Source organism: Lutra lutra, chromosome 8 (assembly GCF_902655055.1).
Source record: "Lutra lutra chromosome 8, mLutLut1.2, whole genome shotgun sequence".
NCBI classification, from domain to species: domain Eukaryota; kingdom Metazoa; phylum Chordata; class Mammalia; order Carnivora; family Mustelidae; genus Lutra; species Lutra lutra.
Window position 1 is genome coordinate 53,702,432 of NC_062285.1, and position 22,498 is coordinate 53,724,929.

A 22,498-nucleotide genomic window follows, 5' to 3' on the forward strand; every position below is an offset into this window, starting at 1 on the left:
CAGAAGTAATGTTTCTCAACCTTCATTTCCCCAGAATTTCAGAATGACACTGAATCTTCAGGGGAAAAGGTGAAAAAAAAATTCTTTACCAAACTTGTGTAACATTTTATTTCTTGGATTCAAAGCAGTTTATCCCCAAGTCAAAAGTTTATAGAATATTTTCCACACATACCACAAAAGATAAATCAATACTGACTTTTGGTTTAGAAAAATGAGGACACGTTTCAAAAAGCAACGTCACAAATTACCCTATTGTTAGAAAAAAAAAGGATAAGAAAGAGATTTGTATAGAGATTTATATAGAAAGTAAGAAAAAGTTATGGACACTAATGTGATGCTTTCCAGTATATGCCTACTTCTCTGAGACTGGGCCAGCACTTAGCTTCCCCATGTTAAGACAACTTGATGTCACTTCCACAGCCAAAACTGATTTTTTAAAAGATTTTATTTATTTATTTAAGAGGGAGACAGAAAGAGAGAGCACGAGCAGGGGGAGGGGTAGAGGGAGAGGGAGAAGCAGACTCACCACTGAGCAGGGAGCCGGACATGGCGCCCAATCTCAGAACCCTGGGATCATGACCTGAGCTGAAGACAGACGCTTAACCAACTGAGCCACCCAGGTGCACCTCCAAAACCTAGTTTAAGTACCAAAAGTCTTTAGCCAGGATTGCTGAGGATTTTAATTTTATGAGTTTTTTTTCTATGTTCCTCAGAAAGAAAGAGCTGAACAAATTATGCAATGCAAAAATAATCTTTTTGACCAGATCGAATGACTCAAATTTCTCAGATACAGGAACCAAAGTATATGGTTAGTGTTCAGGCTCTTTCCAAAGATAGCAATACATACACTGTCATTATGTTTTAATTTTTGAATTTTTTAAGATAATGTTAAGTAAGACAAAAAAATTTCTTCTCAATTTCTACATACAGTTGCCAGTAGGGAAAAGTAGATGCCAAATATTTGTTAATAATTATTGATTGATCTGACAACCTGATTAATCTGATAATGAGGATAATAACTCAGAATAAGATTTAGTACACTTATAAATTTTCATCAAGTTATACATCTTTAATACAAACAATATGTCAATTCAAGTTACCAACTGCCAAATAAATGCGTTATAAAAAAGGAAATGACATATAACTATATTTATAGTCTACCACTTAAAGAAATTTATTCAGAGGCAGTTTATTTTACTGTGCAGGATTAGGAGATATACTTGTCATTTGAAAAGCTCCCAAGTAGTGCCATCTGATGGCTGTAATTTGTGGTGATTTTCTCTGAATGTATGTCATGCCTGGACATCTTTACACTTAAGAAAATCTGATACTTTGTGACATTTTAGTTCTCAAGACATAAGCACTGATTACAATTATTTAAAATTTACCCAAAGAAATATGATCATTCCCTCTTTTGTTCCTTCACTCTATTTTATGCATATACCAAATGAAAAACATATCACATATGACTCATTTTTTGTAATTTTTTCTCTAAAGCATACATAATTCCCTGCTATCTCTACAATAACTTATAAGCTTCTTTTTTTAATTCTTTTTTTTAAGATTTTATTTATTTATTTGACAGAGATCACAAGTAGGCAGAGAGGCAGGCGGGCGGCGGGGGGCGGGGGGAGGCGAGCAGGCTCCCCGCTGAGCAGAGAGCCCGACGCGGAGCTCGATCCCAGGACCCTGAGCTCATGATCTGAGCCAAAGGCAGAGGCTTAACCCACTGAGCCACCCAGGCACCCCTAACTTATAAGCTTCTTGAGAGGAGAGATGTCTATTGTCATGGCCATCATTGATTTTCACAATTTTCAGTCCTACAAGTTCAAAGATTAGATTTCCATCCTTCAAAGAAGACCTATATAGCACTAAATAAATATTTTAAATAAATAAATGATTGAGTATTTTGTTCAATTCTAAGTGTTACCACATTTGAAAGACTCAGGTGAAGTATAGAGCAAGTTCCTAGGGGTGGACAGAATTGCTGTGTTCAGCAATGACGAGGTTTGACAGAAGTCATTAAGGAAGTTGAATATTACACAAGAAGACAAAGTCATTATCATTACACATTTAAAGGATTTTTTGAAGAGGCTTGATTTATACTCAAAGATGGAAAGCATAGAATTTAAAACAATGGGAGGAAGTCACATGAAAGCACTTTTCTGCTCAGTATAAAGAAAATCTTTCCAAGAAGCAGAAGTTTTAGAAAATGAAATTGACTGCTTTCAAAAATACTAAATTCTCAATTGACAAATATATTCAAGTGTATCCTAATTGGTAAGTGGTTTAGGAAGCATATAGAAAGGATTCACTTTGAATTCTGTTAGATTAAATCATTTAAGGTACTTCTCTGACATAAGAAAACACATTTTGCATTTGAAAGTATTAAGCACTAGAAGAGGGTATCTAAAATTTAAATCTCTATTGTCTCCCTCCTTCATGACCTCCATTCTCTATCTTTAGGTAGAATCTTAGGTAGAATATGGTTTCTAATCTTTTGGAGAATCGTTTATATGCATGAACGTTATAAGATAGACGACTAAAGTTAAACATTTCTTTAAGAATAATTTCTGTTCCATAATCATCTGATAACCTATCATTAAATTCTTATTAAGTAAAAACAATAACAAGAGTATCTATCCACTTTAGGGAAAAGCTTTAAAATTTTTAAGGATTTATTTGTTATTTTAGAGAGAAAGAGAGAGCATATGGGGAGGGGAGGGGCAGAAGGAGAGGAAGAGAGAGACTTTTTTTTCCCCCAAAGATGTTATTGATTTATTTAAGATAGAGAGTAAGAGAGATAATGAGCAGGGGAAAGGAGGCAGATTCCCTGCTGAGCAGAGAGCTCAATGTGGGGCTGGATCCCAGGACCTCAGAATCAAGCAAGCCAAAGGCAGATGCTTAACCAACTCAGCCACCCACGCACCCCAAGGGGGAGAGAGAGTCTTAAGCAGACTCTCGCTGAGCACAAGCCTGATGCAGAACTCAATCTCGGGACTCTAAGATAAGGATCCTGAAACCATGACTCCAGCTAAAATCAAGAGTCTGAGGCTTAACTTGACTATGACATCCAGGTGTCCCAAAAGCTTCAAAACTTTTAAAGCTTTAGAACACTACATCTCTTACTTAGAATAAGAAATTCCCCATCTCTAAGTGATAGAAGATTCTGAGAAATGTAAAAGAAATATGTAAATTATAATTTATTTAGTGTCTGGGATTAACTTCAATCAAAAGATAAAAGTATTTTATTTTTGACCACCAGTTACCATAGTGTTTATTTCCTAAATCAATAACAGTTAGGCTATACTTGACTAGTTTCATCAAATGAGAATTTCTTATTTTGAAGGCAGTCCATTTTGCATTGTTTTAGGTAAATTACAGACTCATTATTCTCAATTTCCCTCTCTTCTTTCATATTTACCAACATTAGTCATTACAGTCACGGAATTCCTCCCTATAACTATCTTCCAGTGTTATCACTAACTCATGGTGGGAGACAGGAGAAAAATTCTTTTAAGATGACTGAGCATAATAAATGTCTTAGGAAGACTTGAATAAGACTGTTTTTGATAGCCATTCCTCAAATCCTGTGTATACTTAATTGTTATTATAGGTTGTTTGTGATGTGATTTGATATTTAATTGACACCAAGTGTTAGGAACATTAATGTTAAAATTAATTCATCATTCTGTTTTATAGCTTCTCTGGCTAAAGAGGGCAGGTGAAAATAGTGCATCATACTCAACATAGTTTCTAATGTAGTTCAAAACACCTACTCAGTCTAATCAATCAAACAATAGCCCTGAGATGTTTTGTGTGTGTGTATATATATATTTTACATATAATATATATGCAGTATATATGAAGAATATATACATTATATAATGTTTACATATATAAAGGTTTTTATAATATATATATATATATATATATACTCTCCCATAAAATTTTTACAGCATCTCAAGAGAAATTATTTAATTGTATCTTGTCATTCAAGCTTATTTTATTTTTATTTTTATTTTATTTTTTCAGTGTTCCAAGATTCAAACTGATTTTAAAAGAAAAAAATATATTTTAACTTTCAGGGAATTAGGTAAAATATCATTTTATATGTGTGTACTAGAAGTGAGAGAAACTGTAGTTCAAATGTGTATATACATAAAGGAAACAGTTTCAGAAAAACAGCTTTTATTTTTTTCACATTTATTCTAGGTTACATTTACCAAACATGGTGAATAATATAAGATCACTATTTCCACCGAGGGAATAATAAAAATAAATAAATTCCAAACTAACTTGCGGAGATTAAGGAATGTAAAATGAGTTTAAACTGGAAGCCATAAATTCCACCTTCAAATAGTTTTTTTTTTTTTCTTTTTTTAACATGTGAGCTCTTTGGGAACTACTCTAATATCAGCATCTACCCAAGAGATTCTTGCAAACCCATATGTGTTGTGTGTCTATCTGTGTGTATATGACAAGTACAGAAAATTTAAAGAAACACTTGTCTCTGACTATATTTTTTAACATTTAATGTATTACTTAAAACTATTTCAAGCTTGAGTTACTCTGTAACTCCTATTCAGGGATTTCCTAAGGTTCTTCCTAATTTAGTTCTTTGACTAAATTCACTTTTTAATAAGGCCCAATGAGACTGATTAAAATCAAGGGTTATTTTACATAGACTTTATTTAAAATAATTCATAGAAGGATATAAAAGTTTCATTCCACCTGTGGGAATCATCTGTTTGCCTTGATGTAACCTATAGCTAATTATGCCAAAACAAGATCAATTTTTCTAAAGAAGTTTGAGGAATTACCTACCCTATACCCCAATTGCATCTTGAGACCAGTGGGATCCCATCTTCTCATTAACCTTCTCAAAGGCATGATTCTTTCTCTCATAGGTATCCCTCTAGCTGCTACACTTAACTGTGAAATGGAGTATTATTTTAGACATCCAGTGGGAATCATACTATTTGGAAACCATCAGAATAAACTGGCTTCAAACATGCTACCCTGAGGATGACTTCATCTTGAATTAAAAATATTTATATAAATATTCTCCAAGGAAAAAGATGATTAATGGCAACAACAGAGGAGTGTTATGTGAGCTTCTGATTGGTCTCCAGGGTTTGCTGCAAGATGCAAGATGCAAATTTCTTTTGAGTATAAACCCCACAAAGTGTATTAAACACTTTAGGTGAAAGGGGCATCTTAAAGGGATTTTGTCTTCTTGCATAATTAAAATAAGACATTCTTAAATAAATAAATAATCAGAAAATTTCCCCACCAATTACACAAATTCTCAGGATTGGTGGGGGGGTGGAATCTAGCAATTAAGAATTGTTTTTCTCCTATCTAGTCTCTAATCTAAATGTAGGTAAATCATTGTGGAAATAAATAGGAACTTGGAATGAGAAGAGTTGGATTCTAGTAGTGATTGGGACCAAAAGAAATGTGCATGTGGGTTCATATTTTACATTTCTGGTACTTCTCATTTAAAATCCATTAGAATTTCAGCCTTATGTCACAAACTCTTTTAAAGACTGATTTTAAAAACTCCAGGCAGGGGTGCCTGGGTGGCTCTGCTTCTTCTCAGAATCATGAACTTTGGCTCAGGTCATGATCCCAGGGTTCTGGGATTGAGCCCCCCCACCCCACCTCCCTCACCCCCCACATCAGGCTCTCTGCTCAGCGGGTAGCCTGTTTCCCCCTCTCTCTCTCTGCCTACCTCTTTGCCTACTTGTGATCTCTGTCTGTCAAATAAATAAATAAAATCTTTTAAAAAATAATAAAATTTAAAAAATAAAAATAAATAAAAACTCCAGGCAAACTAATGCATACACTATTTCCTGTTCCCACATTGAATCATTCAATTCAAGACACCAGGTACCTATCATATTTTAGAGGAAATGAAAACAAACACCTAAAACAAGAGATTTGTTAATTATTTTAAATTATTCACTTTAATTTCACAGTCCCATTTGCCAACACAAGTTAGCATTATTATTAATAAATGAGTCTTCAGAATTCACTGTGGTTTGTTTCTTCACACTATCTCTTGGTTCAATTCACAATAGGAAAACAATAATTTAATTTTAGAAATCTATAACAATAATAATACATCTAGAAAATCTCCAGATAGCTGGAGTTAAATAACATTTAAAAATCCATGAACCAAAGTGAGAATTTAAAAAAAAGAAAAAAATTTTAATTGAGTGGTTTTACATTAAATCATACTGGGAAAATCATTTCAAAATAACTGAGACGAAGCTAAAGCCATATTGAATGTGTCAATGATTTACTGATATTTATTGGTATGATACAAAAGCATAGAGAGCAAAAGAAAATATAGGCAAAATGGCCTTTATGGAAACATAAAAACCTTTTGTTTCAAGAGATTATCAACAGAATAATAATGCAGTTCCCCAAGTGGGTGAATATATTTTCAAATCACATATCTGATAAGTGACTAGTACTCAAAATAGAGAAATCCTAAAATTCAACAACAAAAAGCAAAAAACATGACTCAAAAATGGTCAAAAAATTAGTATACATATACAAATGATGATATACAATGACAAATAATCACTTGAAAAGATCCTCAATAACACTAATCATTAGGGAGATGCTTTTCAAATCTACAGTGAGATATCCCATCACACCCATTAGGATGACTACTAAGAAAGAAAGAAAGAAAGAAAGAAAGAAAGAAAGAAAGAAAGAAAGAAAGAGGAAGAAGAAAGAAAGAGAAAGAAAGAAAGAAAGAAAGAAAGAAAGAAAGAAAGAAAGAAAGAAAGAAAGAAGGAAGGAAGGAAGGAAGGAAGGAAGGAGGGAAGAGTAAATTGGTGAGAATGAGGAAAAATTGGAACCATGGATACTTTTGGTGGGAATGTAAGGTTGTACAGCTTTGGAAAACAATACAGATGGTTCCCAATTTATGAAGGTTCAACTTACTAGTTTTTTACAATTGTGCAAAAGTAATATGCATTCAGTAGAAACTGTACTTTGATTTTTTATCTTTTCCCAGGTGAGAGAGATGCAGTATGATACTCTCTCATGACATTGGCCAGCAGCAGTGAGCTGTTGCTCCCAGTCAGCCATGCAATCAGGAAGGTAAACAATCAATACCATTACATCAGTTCTGTACCTATACAGCCATTCTGGTTTTCATTTTCAGTGCAATATTCAATAATTCGCACAAGATATTCAACCCTTTATCATAAAATAGGCTTTGTGTTACATGATTTAACCCAACCATAATCCAATGGAAATGTTCTGAGCACACTTAATGTAGGCTGAGCTAAACTATGATGTTCAATAGATTAGGTGTATTAAATGCATTTTGAACTTTTGTTATTTCCAATTTATGATGGATTTATCAAAATATAACCTCAATATAAGGTAAGGAAGATCTGCATAGTGGGTTTGTAAAAAAATTAAAAATAGAACTACCATATGATCCAGCAATTCCACTTCTAGTTATATGCTCAAAAGAATGAAAATCAACAAGACAGTAAACAACATGTGTTGGAGAGGATGTGGAGAAAGGGGAACCCTCTTGGACTGTTGGTGGGAATGCAAGTTGGTGTAGCCACTTTGGAGAACAGTGCGGATATTCCTTAAGAAATTAAAAATAGAGCTTCCCTATGACCCTGCAATTGCACTACTGGGTATTTATCCCACAGATACTGATGTAGTGAAAAGAAGGGCCATCGGTACCCCAATGTTCATAGCAGCAATGGCCACAGTCGCCAAACTGTGGAAAGATCCAAGATGCCTTTCAATGGACGAATGGATAAAGAAGATGGGGTCCATATACACTATGGAGTATTATGCCTCCAACAGAAAGGATGAGTACCCAACTTTTGTATCAACAAGGATGGGACTGAAAGAGATTATGCTGTGTGAAATAAGTCAAGCAGAGAGAGTCAATTATCATATGGTTTCACTTACTTGTGGAGCACAAGGAATAACACAGAGGACACTGGGAGATGGAGAAGAGAAGTGAGTTGAGGGAAATTGGAGGGGGAGACAAACCATGAGAGACTGTGGACTCTGAGAAACAAACTGAAAGTTTTGGAGGGGAGGAGGGTAGGGGGTTGGGTGAGCCTGGTGGTGGATATTATGGAGGACACGTATTGCATGAAGCACTGGGTGTGTGCATAAACAATGAATTTTGGAACACTGAAAAGAAAATAAAATGGAAAAAAAAGTTAGAAAAAAACTTTTAGGAAAAAAGTTAGAAAAAAAGAATTAAAATCAGGGTCTCAAAGGGATATTTGTACACCTATGTTTCTAGCAGCATAATTCACAATAGCTAAAACATGGAAGCCTATCAATGGAGCAAGTGCATATCAATGGATGAATGGATAAGCAAAATATTATATATATATATATATATATATTTCCTTCATTTTAAAAGCTGAATATATATATAGTATATATATGTACTATAAATATACATAATATAATATAATATTATATTATGTATTATTATATTATATAATTATATATTATAATATATTATATATTATATTTATTATATATATATACACAATAGAATATTATTCTATTAAAATGAAGGAAATTCCAGCATATTCTATAAAATGCATTAACTTTGAAGGCATTTTGCTAAGGGATGTAAGCCTGTCATCAGACAAAAAGACAAATCCTATATGATTCCACACATATTAAGTAGTTAAAGTTGTCAAAATCATAGAGATAGAAAGTACAGTGTTGGTTGCCAAAAGCTGAGAGGTAGAAGAAGGCCAGCTATGAATTGGGAGAGAATATTTGAAAAACATTTATCTATTAAAAGTTATGTAAGACATATAAAAAAAACTCTTATAAATCAAGAATTAAAGGCAAAAAAAAACCAATAGGCAAAAACTTTAAAAGAAATATTATCAGATATGATATATGAATGTTAAACAATCAAATGAAAAGATCCCTAACATGACTAGTCATCAGGGTAATGTTAGTTACGTCAATAGATATCCACTAGAATGACTAAAGTTAAAAACATTGTGAATACCAAATATTGATAAGGATTTGATACAACTTGAACTCACACATTACTGATGGTAATGCAAAATCCAAGACACTTTGTAAACCAGTTGGGAGTATCATTAAAGTTAAATACACAGTTATCTAAAGCATGAATCTCATCCCAAATATTTTATTAAGAGAAATGAAAATATATGTCATCATGAAGTTATGTGCACAATTGTTCACAGTAGCTTTTTCCATAAATGTTAAAAAAAAAGAAAGCAAATCAAATTCAGGTTCAATAGGTTGATAGATAAACAAATTACAGTACATCTCTATGTAATAAAATACTACTCAGCAATGAAAAGAACAAGCTGCGGATATTAACATATTTATTAACATAAATAAGTCCCTAAAGCATTATGCTAAGAGAAAGATGTTATTACAAAAAGATACTGTGTAGAGGTGCCTGGGTGGCTCAGTGAGTTAAAGCCTCTGCCTTCGGCTCAGGTCATGATCCCAGGGTCCTGACATGAAGCCCCACATTGGACTCTCTGCTCGGCAGGGAGACTGCTTCCCCACCCCTGCCTCTCTCTGCCTGCCTCTCTGCCTACTTGTGATCTCTGTCTGTCAAATAAATAAATAAAATCTTTTAAAAAAAGATACTATGTGATTCCATTTGTATGTAATACTGGAAAGTTAAATATAATGACAGAGCTGATCTGTGATTCTTAGAGGCTAAGGATGGAGAAAGGGGGTTGACTGTAAAGGTGCATAAAAATATTTTTTGGAATATGGAAACTTTCTATATCATGATTTTTTTTAAGTAAGCTCTGTGCCCAACATGAGACTTGAACTCAGACCCCAAGTTCTTTTATCCTGAATATATAAGAATACCTATAACTCAAAAAATTAAAAATAAACACATCACCATGAAAATGAGCAAAAAAACATTCATTTATTTGACCACTAATGGCCACTGAGTTCATGTAGTATGGAAATTAAATTTAAACTCATTATGTAATACCACTTTCCACTGAGTAGACTGGTTAATAGCAAGAAGACAGATAAGCGCTGGCAAAGATGAAGAGCTACAGGAATTTTCCACCTTTCTGGGGGCTATATAAAACTTTTGTCAACTTCTGATCTAGTTAAAATGCATAGATAATGGGGCACCTGGGTGGCTCAGTCGGTTAAGCATCTGCCTTCAGCCTGGGTCATGATCTCAGGGTCCTAGGGTTGAGACCCATATTGATGAGACCCATATTGAGATCCCTGCTCAGGGGAGAGTCAACTTCTCCCTCTGCTTCTCCCTACCCTCTTGCTTGTGCACTCTCTCTTCATTAAATAAATAATTTTTTAAAAAAAATCTAAAAAAAAAAATAAAATGCATAGATAAATCAAAGATAGCAATAAGGACATTATTAAAATAGAAATATTCTTATATTGATAAAAATGAAATTTAGAACTAAATAAAACTATTCTCAAATTGCAATTAACTAATAAAATAGCTTCTATATAGAAAGCATATTACAGAAACAAATTGCCAAGTTTACCATCATAGTATGGGATCATCACATATCTTACTAAATATTAAAAAATAAAGCAGACAAGAAATGAGAAAAAATGTAAAGAAGTAAAGAAGTACAAGTAACAAGATTAATACAATAGATATACAAGAACATATATAAATAACAGACCTATAATGTGTGTGTTGCTAAAACAAAAAAATAGTTTCTTCTTCAGTACATAAGTAACAATTACAAAAAAAAATATTAGGCAATCAAGTTAGAATTATCACAATTAGAAATGCATATCATGCAGATACTATTCTCTGAAAATAAAAAGTCAAAAACTAGAAAAGCTCATTAACAATTCCCTCATATTTGCTTCTGTTTTACAAGTTTATTGGATTATCTTGACACAAAATCATTACAGCATGGTGATATGTCTCTCTCCCTTTTATCCATAAATGTCAAAGCACATCAGTTCTTAGATAACACATCATAAAATTTTGAGGTTCTAGAATTACTGTACAAGATTCTGTAGTAGGTTACATGCTAAAGAGATAAATGTTCTTCAAAAAGAAATTACATCGGGGCACCTGGGTGGCTCAGTGGGTTAGAGCCTCTGCCTTCGGCTCAGGTCATGATCTCAGGGTCCTGGGATGGAGCCCTGCATCGGGCTCACTGCTCAGAAGGGAGCCTGCCTTCCTTCCTCTCTCTCTGCCTGCCTCTCTGCCTACTTGTGATCTCTGTCTGTCAAATGAATAAATAAAATCTTTAAGAAAAAAAAAAAAAGAAGTTACATCATTGAGGACCATCATCCCTAAGGAAGTACATCCTCTTGGGGTGGTCCAGAGTCCTTTTGTCCAGCCCATGGCGAGGGCCATGCCAGGGCTGGGCCTTCCTGGAAGCTCTGGGCACAACATGGGACAAACCCTGGGGAGCTTTCAGCAACAGAAGGGACCTGGAATCCCAAACAGTCCCACCACTCACCAAACAACACCAACCAAGACACATTTCACTGAATAGGAAAACAAATGTAAACCAACAAGGTTCAGGTCCTGCTCCATCAGGGATCCTGACTGGATCCCTGTGGTAGTCCCCCACCCAGCAGATGAACACATGGGTGGGACACAAAGAACATAACAGCCAGCGGCCTTCATAACCCTTTAGCCAGCAGTGTCCTGATCCATGGCTGTGAGAGTGAAGAGGAGTATATCTGCTTTGAACATGTATCCCTGCAAAGGGTATCTGGGGGACCTGAGAGACTAGAGGCAGAACACACCACTCTGTGCTGTCCACTGAGTCCCCTCAGCCTGGACAGTGCTTATACTTGCTGCTGAGACAGCTGGCCTAGCTATCAGAGCCTCTGCTGGTTGGGGGCTGCAACAGGGCTTTTTGCCAAAGACATTGGACAGAGTCAAAGTAAAAATGACAAGATAAACCAATGCAACATATCACTGTGCCCCCTGAACGGCAGCAACAGTGGACCCAGGATGAATGCCCTCTCCTGGCAAGGTTGTAGGCCAGGCTCTGCACTGGCCAGCCTTACTTTCATCTCCTCCAACAAGTTGTCCAACAGTGTCAGGTGGCTGCATTCTCATGGGAAATTCCATGGAGACTTCTCCCCTTCTTCACCAGGGGGCAGGCATGGTGGCCCTGGATGGAGCAGCTGTACACGGAACAGGAGTCTACTTTGCCCACCATGAAAAAATGGTGATGGAAACAGATGTTTGCTAGAAGCTTCTGGAAGGACATAGTATTGCCATTGACTTTGAGCTCATGTTCACCCAGGTCCTCAGACTCCAGCAACTTGACAAAGGTCTCACTGTAGCAGGGTATTGTGGCCAAGTGCCATAACAAAGGTACAGCCAAAGTGCAGCTTGAAGTCCCACTTCTCTGAGTCCACTCTTCATCATTCTTGGCTCAAGGGTCCTCTTGAGCTTCTGGGCCATGACAACAATTCCCTGATATTGTAAATTTTAGAATCTGTTGCCAAGTAAACCACTGGTCAAAAACAATTTAACATGTTTAGATCTCCACAATAAGGAAAAAAGTATGAATCAAATATTTTTTAATTAAAATCAAAATTGTGAAAAATACTTTTCCTTACTAGAATACAGCATTGGGGAATGACTTTGTATCTTTAGCCATAAGGTATAATCCAATACTATTTAATTCTCTATTCTTGATAATTATTCCATGATTATGTAAAACATTAATAGTATGGGAAGTAGGGAATTTAAGGAAACTCTTTTTTTTACTATTTTTTCAACTTATCTGTAACTTTTTTAAAAATTTTATTTATTTATTTGACACAGAGCGAGATCACAAGTAGGCAGAGAGGCAGGGAGAGAGAGAGAGGGGGAAGCAGGCTCCCAGCTGAGCAGAGAGCCCGATGCAGGACTCAATCCCAGGACCCTAAGATCATGACCTGAGCCAAAAGCAGAGGCTTAACCCACTGAGCCACACAGGCACCCCTATCTGTAACTTTCTGGCAGAGAATTTATTTATTTGCTTATTGAAAAGTTGTTATTTGAGAGAAAGAAAGAGAGCAAGCATAGGGGAGGGCAGGAGGAAAGGGAGACAAAATCTTTTTGTTGTTGTTGTTAAGATTTTACTTATTTTATTTGCCAGAGAGAGTGAGATAACACAAGCAGAGGGAGAGGGAGAACAGGTTCTTGGCTGAGCAGGGAGTCCAATGCAGGGCTCAAACCCAGGAACCTGGGACCATGACCTGAGCTGCAGGCAGATGCTTAATGGACTGAACCATCCAGGTGCCCAGAGGGAGAGAGTATCTCAAGGAGAATCTCTGAACCCTGAGCTTGACACAGGGCTCCATGTCCTAGTCCTGATATCAGGACCTGAGTTGAAACCACGAGTTGGAGGCGTAACTGACTATGCCATCTGGGTGCCCCCTCTGGCAGAGATTTTAAAATAACTTTGACTAGTATGTCAATGGCTATAATGGAAATAATAGAAAACATGGAAGATCATAAATTTAATTTTAGGGGAAAGATGGGAACTATAAGAAAAAAATGGAAATGTTAGAAATCAATGCAGTAAGCTAGAAGAAGAAGTCCTTGATGTTCTCATCAATATACTTCACACATATCCCCAAAATTATTAGAATTAATGAACATGAAGATAAATCAATATAAATTATTTAAACTGAAGCACAAAGAGATAAGACATTTTTAAAGGAAAGAGCAGAACATCTAATAACTGTGGGACAATATCAAACAGTGTAACACATGTGTAATTGAAATCTTAGATAATTTACAGATAAGTTTGATGATAAGTTTGCAGGTAAGTTTGATAAATAAGGCATCTAGGTAGCTAAAAATTTTCCAAAATAAGGGACAGACACAAAACTAGAGATTGATGAAGTTCGGAGAACACCAAACAGGGTAAATACCAAAAATACTGCACATAGACATATCATATTCAAACTACTTAAATCCAAAGACAACGAGAACATCACAAAGGGAGCCAGAAAAGTGAAGGGAGGACATCTGTGAAAGAAATGAGTATAAGAAGAATAGGAAAATAGAAAAGTTCTCCTATGAAACCATGCAAACAAGGAAACAACAGAGTAACATCTTTAAATTCCTATTTAAAAAAAAAAAGAAAGAAAGAAACTACAGATGTAGAATTCTATATCTGATGAAAATATCTTTCAGATATGAAAAGGAGATAGACTGTCTAAGATAAAAATAAAGATTTCCACTGAATAAAATGTGTCCTGAAATATTTCATATGGAAGTAATATAATACAGGCCAGAAGCTTGAATCTACAGAAATTAAAAGTTTCAAAGTGGAATAAATAAGAGTAAAATAAAATCTTATTTTCTTATTTCAAATTCTTCTGAAAGATAAGTATTTAAATCAGGAATCAAAAAACTATACAGCTCTTGGGTCAAATCTTTTTATATGCCTGTGAGTTAAAAACATTTTTTTTCACTTTCAAATGCACAATTTTAAATGATTGGATAAAATCAAAAGAATAATATTTTATGACACAAGAAAATTATATGTGTTTCAAATTTCAGTGTCAATAAAGTTTTTGGCAAATTTAGCCACCATGCTCATTTATTCATGTTTATCTACGGTTGTTCTCTGCTATAATGACAGAGTTCAGAAGTTGCAAAAGAGTCCTGCTACATTGTACATTTCCTCCATATATTTTTATTGGATACTTTTGTTTGTTTGTGTCTTTATCTTTCAACATTTATTTGGCACATTGTTTATTGAAGGCTCTTGATAAAGATAAAATATCTAAAGTGCACATTTTCATTCTTTACATAACATGACTTTTTATTGCTTTGAGAATTTACTGTAATCTTTATGGATCATTTACTGGTAAAGTCTCAGTTTTGGTATACTTGCATCTCTCCTTTGGGAAATATTAATTGCTGAATTTTGGGTAGAGTTTGATAGCCAGTATTCTGGTATACAAGTGCAGGAGGAATCCTGAAGCATTTCAGGTGTGTTTATAATATACTTTTAATCTCTTGACCCTTTGGTATGAAGTGCACTCATGTTCTATGCTGTCTCCAAATCTGGAAATCCTTTGTTTTATACTTCCTGGGAAATAAATCTCAAAATCATGGTGTGGGAGAAGCAATGACCCAGCATCACTATGTGGGGGGATGAAGGAAATCAGAATTTCATCCCAAAATATGCCTCCTTGACATAAAAATATTCTGAGTTAAAGGCAATTAAGAAATAACAAATTCAGAAAAAGCTCTCCCTTTTTGCCTAAAGATATAAATTCTTCTTTTACTAGAGACAGACTGTTAATAGACCAGAGATGGCACCTAAGAAATCTGCAAATAAAAATTAGTCCATTAGTGTTTTCTGACATATATTTACCTTCTCTCCATTTGCACTGTGGAAGCCTAAAACTGCTTTCCTTTGTCCTGTCAGTTCTGTGTAAATTTACTGTCATTCATTGAGTATGTTATATATGCTGGAATTCTAACTCACCATTTTAACTTACTTTCATTTAAGTGTTCTCCCATGTGATGTGCACTGCACACATTAGTAAACTGTTTTTTTCTCTTATTAATCTGTCTTCATTTGAGATCCAGATGAAGACTAGGGATGGGTAGAAGTAAAGTTTTGACTCCCCTACAGAAAAAGCCAGGCTGAAATTGCTTATTTGCAAGCATGATTCTTGAAAGTTATTAGTTCATTAATCAGAAAATAAATGTGGCTTAAATAAACTGTACATTTATTTCCCTTTCAAAAAACTGTTATCTTGAGATAACACAGGAATTGTGTAGTAGTCGTATATTCATCAGGGACACTTGGTCTTTCTAATTTGTTACTCTATACCTTTCAATGGGGGGGGATATCATTTTGTAGTTAATGACAAATAAATATCACTCTGATGTTTTCCAGCTCCTTCTTACAAAGAAATGAAATTCACTTCTCCTTATTTTGAATCTAGGGTGGCTTGTGAATTATATCAACTTATATATAATGTGGCATTGATGTTGTGGGAGTTTTTTGTTTTTTGCTTTGTTTTGTTTTTTTGTGGGAGTTTTTAACCTTTATGAGAATTTGCAAATTGCCCTCTTGCTTTATTTGTGAACTCTGTGCCCATCATCATTTTAAAGAGACAGGATGAGTATTCTAGATAATGAGACACGTGACCTAGAGCCCTCAGAGGCAGTCAGCCACCTATCAGCAAACAGGCAGATACTTAGTGAGACCATGAAACACCATTTATTTCACTATAAAACATTGAATGATGAGCTTCTTAATGTTTGTTGTTTTAAGCCACTAAGTTTTGATACACACCACTGCTTGAACAGCAGCCAAAGAGAGAAAATTTTAATTAAAAAAAATTATAGCCCTTATGAATTAAGGAGGAAGAAAAAAGATGTACAAATTCCCTCTAAGGATACCTAAATTTCCAAAAGACACTGCAGCTTATTTCCTTCTGGTGAGATCATAACCATACAACCTCATGAGAAAACTAGTGGATGTTATTCAGCCTGTTCACACAAAATAATTCAGCCTATTTCAAACTAAAAGTGAAAAACCATAATAATACTTGATAAGGAAAAATTCAACTTCCATTTCTGATGCAAGCTATAAGAAAATTATAAAGGAAGCTCCACAACCTCACCAAAAGCATCACAATAAAACAACATCATGCCTAATAGTGAAAGAATTTTCTGCTAACACCAGGAATAGGACAAGAATATCTTGCTTCACCAACTCTGTTCACCATTGAATTTGGTTCAAGGAAGTGTGATACATAAGAAAAAGCTATTAAAGTCACCCAAAATAAAAAGGAAGAAGGGTAAGACTACATTTATTAGCAGATGACTTGATTATCTGTGCATTAAATTCAGTAGAATCTACAGAAAAGCTACCAAAATTAATAAACGTCCTACCAACCTTACTCTCCTGGGATAAACTTTACTGGTCATGATGCAGTATCCTTTTTTATATATTATGAATTCAATTTTTCTAAAATTTTATCAAGAATTTCTGCATATATTTTCATGAGAGATGGATATGCTAGCAAAGTCATGTTGGTCTCAAAATGAATTGGGGTTTATTATTTCTACTTTATTTTCTAGAGGAGTTTGAGTAGAACTATATTCTACAAAAAAACCATAATTTTTTATACAATAACAATATTAAACATTTGGTCATAAATCTGACTGATGTGTAAGCCCAGTTCACTAAAAACTAGAAAACATTGTCAAGAGAAACTACAGAAGACCTAAATAAGTGGATAGATGTTCCACTATCTATAGATCTATAGATGTTCCACTGATTCATTGGAAGGATCAGTTATATTAAGAGATTTGTTATACTTAAATTGATCTCTGAATTCAATTCAATATAAATCAAAATCACAGCAAGTTTTCTGTAGTTATTGGTAAGTTTATTCTAAAGTTTTACATAGAAATGCAATGGAACTAGGATTGCTAAAAACAACTTGAAAAAGAACAAGTTGGAGGCCTAAATAATTTTAATACTAGTGTTGCAATTATAATACAACATAAATCAATATGGAATTAACATCAAGATATCCAAATAGACCAAAGCAAGAGAGTCCAAAAATAGATATATGCCTATATGATCATTTGATTTTTTAAATGTTTTTTTTTAAGATTTTATTTATTTATTTGACAGAGAGAGATCACAAGTAGACAGAGAGGCAGGCAGAGAGAGAGAGAGAGAGGGAAGCAGGCTCCCTGCTGAGCAGAGAGCCCGATGCGGGACTCGATCCCAGGACCCTGAGATCATGACCTGAGCCGAAGGCAGCGGCTTAACCCACTGAGCCACCCAGGTGCCCCATAAGTAGTTTATTTTTTTTTAATCTTTTTTTTTTTAAGATTTTATTTTTTTATTTGACAGAGAGATCACAAGCAGGCAGAGAGGCAGGCAGAGAGAGAGGAGGAAGCAGGCTCCCTGCTGAGCAGAGAGCCCGATGCGGGGCTCGATCCCAGGACTCTGAGATCATGACCTGAGTCGAAGGCAGCGGCTTAACCCACTGAGCCACCCAGGCGCCCCTGATCATTTGATTTTTCAGCAAGGACACAAAAGCAATTCAGTTGGAAAAAGAGATCATCTTTTCAACAAAGTGCTGGAACAATTGCATATCCATATGCAAAAAAAAAAAAGAAATTTATTATACCTCTCCCCACAAACAAAAATTAACTCAAAACACATCATTGAAATAGATGCAAAACCTAAGATATAAAATTTCTGGGAAACCTGGGAGAAAATGTTTGTGAGTTATAAAACTTATAAACAAACAAACAAACCAAACGTGGGACGTCTGGGTGGCTCAGTGGATTAAAACCTCTGCCTTCGGCTTGGGTCATGATCTCAGGGTCCTGGGATTGAGCCCCACATCGGGCTCTCTGCTCAGCAGGGAGTCTGCTTCCTCCTCCCTCTCTCTCTCTCTCTCTGCCTGCCTCTCTGCCTACTTGTTATCTCTGTCAAATAAATTAATAAAATCTTTTTTAAAAAAGTGGGAAGAAAGAGAACTGAATGAACACTGCAAGTAGAGAGGGTTGCAAAGGTGAAAGAAAAAACAAACTGCAAACAAAAAAGAAGAAACAAAAATATTAATAATGTATCAGATAGGATTCTGGGGAAAATATTTAAGCACACACAGAATAATACTATGTTATAATTTTAATATATTTGAACTTCAAGTGTACAAAGGGATTTATGGTAATCCTTGTTTCATGCTACACTATCAACTTCAGACCACATGTAGACATTAATCCTTTCCCTCTCCTCTCATACCTTCATCCTCCCATCCCAAAGTAATATTCTGACTCCTTTGTTAATCATTCAGTTGCTAACATTTAACATAATTTGAGTGAATACACATGTCTTTTTAATTATTTTAATTTCAGTTGCCTTTATTAAAAAGTATCACATAAAGAATTCCATATAATTTATGTATGCACACCCCTCAAGGAGGTAAAGCTTAACTCCCTACTCCTGAAGAGGAAGTTACACTTAGTATTTGCTTCCAAAGAGAACTGTGTGAAAAGGAAGAAAAAGTAACTACAGAGGAAAAACTTGATAAGCACTACCTTAGCCAGGTGATAAAGGTTAACATTGCCAGGGGTTAAGTAATGTTAGTATGCACCTTATGTATCCTTGATGTGATGTGTTGAGAAGGACACTTTACCTGTATGGACTTCCTTCCAAAAACTCACAACCACAGTCCAGCCATAACAAAAATTTCAGACAACCCCAACTGAGAGGCGTTCTACAAAATAACTGATCAGTACTCTTCAAAACTATCAGGATTATCAAAAATAAGGAAGGTCTGAAAAACTGTCACAGTTTAGAGGAGGCTAAAGATGCATGAGAATAAAGTATAATATGGTATTCTGAGAGAGTTCCTGGAAAAGAAAAATAATGTTAAGAAAAACACTAATGAAATCTGAATATGGACTTTAGTTTTTTAAAAAAGCAAATTCTGTACGTAATGTTTTGGGACTGACTTTTCATCCTTAATATATTATTGCTCAGATTCACTCTCATTGTGGGTATATCTATAATTTCTTTGTTTCATAATATTCTGTGTGTAAAAACATTCGTTTTCATTGATCAAAATTCCTGTCGAGGAACATTTTATTTCTGGAATTTTTATCTTGTTAACTACGCTGTCATCAGTATTCTTACATATATCTTCTCCCCTACATGTGTAAGATCTTCTCTTGGGTATCTGTTTGGGAAAAGAGTTTGTTTTAAGATACATAAATAATGCACTATATGAGATAACAACAAACTTCCCAAATTATCTTTACTTATTTACACAATCAAAAGTAATGTAAATATAACCTGTAGACCATTTACAGATTCAATCTTATTTTTTCATTGTCACCCCCAAGAGCCTATTCTGCACATTTTTATAATAACAACCATGAAATGTTAATACTAATACTACAAACATACTGTATAACCGTTTGTACACTGTGTGTATATATACAGAAACAGAATTTTTATTCCATGTGTAAATATAAAGGATATGATACAAAAGAAAATTGTACATTAAAAAAATAAGAAACAATGTTTGGTCCTTACAGAAAATATTCTCCTGTTAAGAATTCATGCTGTGTGGGCACCTGGATGGCTCAGTGGGTTAAAGCCTCTGCTTTTGGCTCAGGTCATGATCCCGAGGTCCTGGGATGGAGCCCTTTTTCGGGCTCTCTGCTTGGCGGGGAGCCTGCTTCCCTTCCTCTCTGCCTACTTGTGATCTCGTCTGTCAAATAAATAAATAAAATCTTAAAAAAGAAAGAAAGAAAAAAAAAAAGAATGCATGCTGTGGACCATGTGCTCTCTAGCATTGGCCTGGTAGGACTTTTTCATTTCTTTCCAATTAAGTAGGTATAAAATTGAATTTTGTATTACAATCTTGATTTCCATTTTTCTAACCCGATTGATATAGAACATCCCAATAAATTTTCAGTATCGTTTGCTCTTCTGTGAAGTGTGTGCTAATATTTTATGCATTTAATATTGGTTAATTGCAGGGGTGCCTGTGTGACTCAGTGGGTTAAAGCCTCTGCCTTCGGCTCAGGTCATGATCCCAGGGTCCTGGATGGAACCCGGCATTGGGCTCTCTGCTCAGCAGGGAACCTGCTTCCTCCTCTCTCTCTGCCTGCCTCTCTGCCTGCTTATAATCTTTGTCTGTCAAATAAATAAATAAAATCTTTAAAAAATATATTGGTCAATTGCACCATCTTACAGATGTGTAGAGCTCAGTATATAATCTTATTGGTTGTGAGTACTGTGAACATATTCTTTAAGCTTGCATTTTATGACTTTACTTTTTATAAAGTGCCCTTTGATGGGCAAAACTACTCTTACATGTATTTATCTTTACTTACATGATTTAAGTCTTTTGTAATCTTGAAAATTTTTTCTCTATTCATTTTTTTTTCCCTATGGAACAGAAACAACTCATAATTCCAAGGCAGAATAAATAGACCTAAGCTACATTTACTCTCTGGAATTTTTTTCCCTTTACTTGTACTTATCTGTTCTTACACAATTGAAGCCCTTGTATTAATTCTTTTTTCTCAATTTCATTTTTTTTTCCTGTGGATGAGAAACAATTCATACTCCCAAGGCACAATTGATCAATGCTACATTTATTCCCTGGAAATTTCTTTTTCCCTTGAAATTTTTTTTCTTTGTACTGAAACTTCCAGAAAAGTTTATTAGATTGGCTGATATGTTTACATTAAAATTATGAAGAAAACCTGTTTTCTACACAACAACATGTTCATGCATTGTTTTTCTGATTCTATTTAGTTGTCTGTGCTCTCTTGCATTTCACTGAGTTTCTTTAACATAATTATTTTGAATTCTCAGGCAAATTGTAGATCCCCTTTTCTATGGGGTCAGTTACAAGATCTTTGTTAATTTCATTTGTTGATGTCATCATGTTTGTCTGATTCTTCATGATCTATGTGGCTTTGCATTGGTATCCACTTGTTTGAAGGAGTAAACATCTCCTCCAGGATTTATGGACTGGTTTTGGCAGGTGAAGTCCTTCTTTTGGTTCCCTGAGCTGATGGAATTATCTCCGGAATTGCAGTAGTGCTGGATTGGAGCCAATTTGAGACTGTCACTGGGTCTGTAGTGGGGTCTGTATTTGGCATGCTTATTACCAGGGACTCCGGTGGACATTTTTGGTCTGGCCTCTCTGGGTAGATGGGACTGCCTCAAGTAGTTTGTTCAGGAGGGTGGTACTAAGATGAGAATCTGCTTCAGGGTCCATAGTCAGGTCCTCAGTCGCAATCTATCACCAGATACACAAATAGTATCTCCTGCTGCATCCCCAGACCTGCAGGACAGCTGGCCGCTGTGGCTGTAGGGACCTGGAATCAAATATATGGCCCTTTCGGATCTTTGGGTGTGCAGACAGAAGAGTTTCCTGCTTAGTCCCTGTGTCAGCAGGACACCTGATGAACTGCTGCTGGGACAGGCTGGAACCCCATTACAGGACTACTCAGAATCTACAGTCTGACTCAGTTTGATGGGCTTATCTCCAGGAGCTCCCAGACTCTGGCTGAGAGGGGCTAGAGCTTGTTTGCCACCTATTTCAGGGTCCACAGACAAGATGGAAGTTTGCAATGCTTGTTATCCAACCCAGGGATGGACATGATTGCCTTTAAGTGCCTTGCCATATGGGACTGGTCACAGGATCAAGACAAAAGGGGCTGTATTTGAGTCTTCAGGGGTTTAGAGCTGTTTCCAGGACTGTAACTGGCACCATGTTGACAAGTCAAGTTGCTTGATTGTGGACCAGTGATCTCAAAACAGTTCTCTACAGTCTTGAACTGCACAGTCTCCAGTCTGGATCCCAAACCTCCCACAAAGGCAGTTTTGTCGCTGGATGGATGACAAATTATTGTTCAGGAATATGAGACGTGGATGGCTTATTCCATCATCTTGCTGACATCACTCTTCTCTTCTTCTTTGTAATTTTT

The 22,498-nt window shown here is 35.5% G+C and overlaps 1 pseudogene; it reads right to left on the reverse strand.

The window, feature by feature from the left end:
* Positions 1-11,325: 11,325 nt before the first annotated feature.
* Positions 11,326-21,695, reverse strand: LOC125106898 (AP-3 complex subunit delta-1-like; annotated as a pseudogene).
* Between the last annotated feature and the right edge of the window lie 803 nt (positions 21,696-22,498).